The 6,435-nt window shown below is 33.8% G+C and overlaps 1 pseudogene; it reads right to left on the bottom strand.

Annotated features, from left to right (window-relative positions):
• Positions 1-1,576: 1,576 nt before the first annotated feature.
• Positions 1,577-6,435, bottom strand: part of LOC112524814 — a 5,733-nt pseudogene continuing 874 nt past the window's right edge.

Genomic DNA, 6,435 nt, shown 5'->3' with positions numbered 1-6,435 from the left:
ATCTCTCTCGCGGTTACACCGCCATTTCATCTCTCTCGCGGTTACACCGCCATTTCATCTCTCTCGCGGTTACACCGCCATTTCATCTCTCTTGCGGTTACACCGTCATTTCATCTCTCTCGCGGTTACACCGCCATTACATCTCTCTTGCGGTTACATCGCCATTTCAAAAACCGACATTTGAAATTTAAGCCTCTTTTAGCCGGATTTGAAGTCCGATCATCACTGTCCGGAGATCTAATTCGGACAACCACTTAGAATAAAAAGAGAATAATTCGGACATTACTTGAGCGATTTAGCCAAGTCCGGACAACTCATGGCCGGTTTAAGGGAAATCCGATTGCCTCTTAAACGGTTTAAGTACAAATTCGGTTGCCTCTTGAGCGATTTAAGGCGAATCCGGTTACCTTTTGAGCGGTTTAGGTAGAACCCCGATCAATACCTGTCCGGTTTAGGGAATATCCGGTCACCCTTTGTCCGATTTAAGGAGAACACCGGACACTCCTTGTCCGGTTTAAGGGACTTAACCAAATGTTTATGAAATACAGTTCATAAATAACATATTCTAGCAATAAAAGAAGTAATAATCAATACTTTAAATCAGTATACACTCACCTTAAAATTGATGAACGGATTTGAGCCTGAGATTTCCTCTCTTAGTCTTTTTCTCTCAAAATTTACAGAAAATCTTCTAAAAGCCAACCCCTTCATTTTTTACATACACTTGCTATAAATAGCAAGTGTATGGCCGCTTTTTACGAAAAGTCGGCTAACACCTCTCACTCACACAATCCTACATAAATATATACATATATAATACACACACACACACACACATATATATATATATATATATATATTTAAAAATTCCAAAATCTTAATTCGAAGCGTATAACTCGAATATTACAATGTTTATGGCCGCAACTTTTTAGGCTACGACTTCAGTTTTTCATGTGAGTGACAATTTTAAACGTGGCCATTAGGATATTAAAAGTAGTCACGATTGAATTGGCTGCGAATTGGTTGAAGAAAATAAATTTGTGGCTAAAGGCCTACGGCTACGTTTCTTAACCGTGACCATTGTAAGTTTATATTAACGTGGATTTTCAACCCGCTATGCGAGCCGACTAATCCAAGGGCAATCACCTGCTTTGCAGATAGCCCGAAGTCACCGCATTGGAAACTCCGTGGCCACAAGAGCATTTTTATTCCTCCTTGGATTTAAACCTGGGACCTACAGGTACTTTTGACCTCTAGAGCCAAGCTCAAACCAATCAGGCACCACCCTTGTGGTTTATTAGAGTGATTTCTTACGAACCTTAAACACAATATTTTAATAGTATCGAAAATGTGAAGCATTAAAATGTTAATGTAGTTATTTCCTAGACCATTTGAGACAAAAAAAAATTAGAAAAGCCAAACAAAAGATAACGGGGAACATTACAAGTTTATTAAGCATGTTTCATTTATTGAGATATTTAAAAATACATAAAATAACATGAATTACATATGAAATAAACATGAATTCATTAATTAACTTTTAGATACAAATATATGACAGGAGATCCAATACGAATTAAGCATATTGATGCTCTCTTTTTTGTTTGAATATTAGCTTCAAAGGTTTTTCCATTTTCAAAGCAATCCCGAATTTGTCATTCATGTTGAGCTTCATGGGATCAACATCATTTGGAAGAATCAAGTCGAACTCATGAATCAAAGATGCCAATACAAGTTGAACACTTTTGATACCTGAGGGCATTCCTGGACACATCCTTCTCCCCGAACCAAATGGTAATAACTCAAAGTCWTGACCTTTAAAATCCAATTTCGAGTCCATAAATCTTTCGGGTTTAAAAGATAATGGGTCATCCCAAATTTTAGGGTCTCGGCCCATCGCCCAAAGATTGACAAATATTTTGGAGTTCTTAGGAATTGTGTAATTCATAACCTCACAAGTTTCAGCCGCCATATATGGAAGAAGAAGAGGCACGGGTGGGTGTAATCTCATGGCTTCTTTGATACTCGCTTGTAGATAAGGTAAGTTAGATAGTTGCGAGTCGGTAATTTTATCCGAGTTGATCTCTCTTTTGATCTCATCTACTATTTTCGACATGACCTCTTTGTGTCTCACGAATTCGGTCAGAGCCCACACAATGGAAGTGTGTGTTGTATTTGTTCCTGCTACGAATAATTCCTGGAAAGATAAGAAAAATTGTTGGATTAAAGAAAATCAATTGTAAAGAAAACAATAACGATAGTTGAGATAGATCGAATGCTATTTCTATTAAACAACCGAAAAACAACATAATAATTTGATTAATTAAGGTTGTTGATGGAGAAACAAAATTGACTTTATTTGTGTTGATTGTGTGTTCAATATAATGTTTGATGAACTGGTTTTGCATATGTGTATTTTATGTAGGAAAATTGTTCTCTTGTTTTCGAAATAATTAAATCCGTCTATACTATTAATGGTTCTTTTTAATAAAATATATTTTCGATCATCATCCCCTGCCTATAACTTTTGTTCAGCTACAAGTTCATAATTTTATACATAAATAGTCAAAAAGACTTACCGTAACCAACTGATTTATCTGATTATTTGAGAAACCATTTTCAAGCAAGCGATCCAAGAAAGATTGTGCTTGCTCTGACGACCATGTTGAAGAATTGATCAAAGCTCTTCTTTCCTCTACGATATCGTCCAATAAGCAAATGTCTTTTTATATTGTTTCATGGTTCCTTTTCTTATTCCTTGAAGATCAAATCTCTCCAATATTGGGAAGAAAGAACCCAAGTCTTTTATAATCCCTCCATACTCGATTATTTTATGTAGCAACTCTTTTAACCCATCACGACTACCACATTCATCTTTCAAATCAAGGAAATCTCTTGCAAAGATAATGGAACTCAAAGTGTTGAACAATGTAGTAAAAACTACATCCTCCACGTTAATCGCTTGTCCTTGCTTTCCGTGCAAGAAATCCAACAACCGGCCTAATTTTTCATCCCGTAATCTAGACTAGGATTCTAATGCTTTCGCTGAGAACATCTCGGTTCGGCAAGGGGTTCTTAAGTTTTTCCAGGTGTGATTGCACTCTGACCAAATGAGGGAGTGAGGTATTACGGATGCCTGTTGAAATGCAATAGGGACAACACGTAAGGAAAGAAAACGATCTTGAGTTTTAAGAATTTCCATGGCTGCATCCGGTGAAGAGGCAACCACAAGAAGTTGCTTGCCTAAGCAGAGAGATATAAGAGGGCCGTATTGATTAGTAAATTTGGCAGTAGAGACGTGAGGTCTATCCCCTGCCTGATGTAGGTTTCCGATGATTGACAACCTTGGGTGATAACCAGAATCCGGTTATCACATATAAAAATTGTTAGCCGCAACACGCAAGTATTGTATGCTTAATGTTTAGTACTATCGTAGGTGTATGTATTGTATGCTTAATGTTTAGTACTATCGTAGGTGTAACAATTATTTTCAAGATTTTTTAAATAAATACATGTACATATAATCATCTAAATAATTAGATGTGCAATCACAATAAAAGAAGTGATATAACTAAAATTAAAGTACAGTTACGAAATAAAATAAGAGTATTTTATTAATTGTTGAATGAAATATAATATCCTCTAATCTTGAGGAATCATACAATGCAAGGTGTATAAACAATATCATTCGTTATATTTATAGGCTTACCGATTGTTGTAAGCAATAACTAATCATAGTTCGCCAAAGACAGAACAACTAAAATTTAAATTGGATTACGATTAAATTTATGATAAGAAACATGATTACGACTAAATTTAGGATAAGAAACATACTTAAAACTATAAGGCAATCAAAATCATGATACAAACATATATAACATTCTAATACCATCAAAGTTACAAAACAAACTTGCATAAAATCATTACTTTAGATCATAATCATAAATTCCCACAACCCAAACTTGAAAACTTCAAATTTTCAAGACTTAATACATAAAAGTAAGAACTCGAGAACCTGCAAACCAACAAATGCTCAACATAAGTAAAAATAACATAGTGAACTTGAATACTTCAAATCTTCACCTAATACATAAGAGTTATAATGCAAACAAAATCACGATACAAACATAAATAAAATTATAATGCAATTAAAATCATGAAATAAATCAATATAAAATTATTACTTTATATTGCAACCAAAAAAAATCAAATATTGAACTTGAAGACTTCTTCAAATCTTCATGACATCATGCATAACTGAGGATAGAGAGAGTTTCAACTCGACCTTCTACTAAGAGTGTTGCACAAATTCCCTTTCTTATCACTTTTAGTTTAAGCCTTTCTTTACTATGTAACCAAGTCCTCCTATGAACCTATCCCCGCCTAAAGGATATGATAGATTACATACATGAAAGTATGGGAGAAGTGAAAAAACGAAAAAAAAAACAATGAAGATTATCAATAGTAAAATAGAAGAAAAACCAAAAAGAAACTAAATAAATTTAGAGATGTATATGATTAGATAGAATTTGATGTATAGGTCACCTCAAACACTCATGGTTTATTCTATAATATATATATTAATTGGAAAAGATGAATGGTTTGGAGTTGAATGCAAATATTTAACAAAAAACATAAATTGACAAAAAAAATTATGAATACTTGTAACTAGATGGTATAATTTCATCTTTCGGGTTCAATTTTGTGTCTCGGTTTCCCTTCTTTGGTTCTCCCGAAGATATTTTAGTAAATATTATTAGGAGCTATCAATCCAAAACAGAAAGATGTATATAAACTGAAAGAATTTTGTAGGATAAACGAATGATTCTTATTCAAAAACGTAAACTTGTAATACAAATCTATGTAATTAACATAATGTAACATCTACAAAGATAGAATCGAAGAAAACATACTTGATATTGCAGATTCTTCGTGATATTGATCCCGATTGAGGCCTGCACAATCGCAGTGGCCTAAGACAAAAATTCGCCGGTGGAATCGGCGTTCGTCTAGAGGATACAACAATCGAATTTCAGTTCGCACTTGAATCTAGCGAATTAATCTAGGTTTGGTGATGGATTTTTGTACGAAAAATAGGAGAGAAACAAGTGCGCTTTTTCGTTCTGTTATGTATCTAGCGAGAAAAAAAAATGTATATGAAGAGAAAGGAAAATTTGTCGTTCGGGTCGGGCTATGTCAGATCGAGAGACCCCAAGAGCCCCAAGGCCCATGTTTTGACCTTAAAGATGTATATGTATATCAAGGAGAGCCTACCATGAAGCACCACGCACCAATATAATTAGTTTAACTAATTACAACCTAATATGACCCATTATTGCATATTACAAGCCAATATGTCTTGTTATAAAAAAATACAAGTTCACTACCCGGCAAGATCCATTATAAGACATAACAACTCAATATTACCGATTATGATCAATAAAAAAATTCTTAATGAAGATATTGCATAACATACAAAGACTATTTAGTTGAATTAAAAAGGAGGGCGGGTATCAACTTAAGTATAAATTTAAGAGGAAGTCTAAAATTTTTAAGGGTTCGATAATTTTTAAGGGTTCGATTGACTATTGATTTGTTTTTGGTTTATTTTTGCTAATTCTTGGTAAAAATAACAGATTTTATTGAATGAGAAATATTGAAAGTAGGATTGATTTGTTTCATCCGTGGATTATTTTGTTGGTTTTTGTGTTAGCCTACATCATACTGTGACTTATGCTCATACACTTGTTCGTTAGAGGTGTAGTTTCCAGAATTATTGTTCCTTTTTTGTTTCAATGCCCTCAAGTTTGTACCTTTTGTAGTCCATGAGACTATCTTGATTTGTGGAACAAAAACAACTTTTATGCTCAGATAGCATTTTGCCAATGATCTTACATGTCTTTAACACTTGTTTTGTTTGTTTTCTGATAGTTCTGACAACATGCGTGGTAGAACCTGRTCCTTTTAATTTTAGCCTTGTTCACAACAATTTCATGAGCTTGTCTCACCTATAGAACGGGGAATTGGATTAATCTAATGCCATGAGCCTGAGGAGTTTAGTTAAGCTAAGAATTTTTAAAAATGAATGAATTGGGCTTGTTTAAATTCATTCGACATCAAGTTGTCAATTCGACATTCCATTACCTTTGCTTGGTCAGTATTGAGTTTCAAAGTTGTTAATTTTACATCCTATGGTCGACTTTGGATCAAGTTCTACATGTCTTTGAACTATGATGGCTCATAGATCTTATATGGTTACTTTTTATATAGTTACTAAGCTAGATAAGTATATTTTTTCTTGTAAATTTATTTTCAACTAATCATAGRGATGAGGCTCTTTTTTGTTATTATGTTCTTTTAACAATGACATTTTCTTTTAGTCTTATAAACTCACCGGCATTGGAATCGAGAGGGATATATATATATATATATATA

The sequence above is a fragment of the Cynara cardunculus genome (genome assembly GCF_001531365.2).
Source record: "Cynara cardunculus var. scolymus isolate 2C chromosome LG 13, CcrdV1, whole genome shotgun sequence".
Classification (NCBI taxonomy): domain Eukaryota; kingdom Viridiplantae; phylum Streptophyta; class Magnoliopsida; order Asterales; family Asteraceae; genus Cynara; species Cynara cardunculus.
The sequence above is the reverse complement of the archived record's forward strand: the minus strand, read 5'-3'. Positions and strand labels throughout refer to the sequence as shown.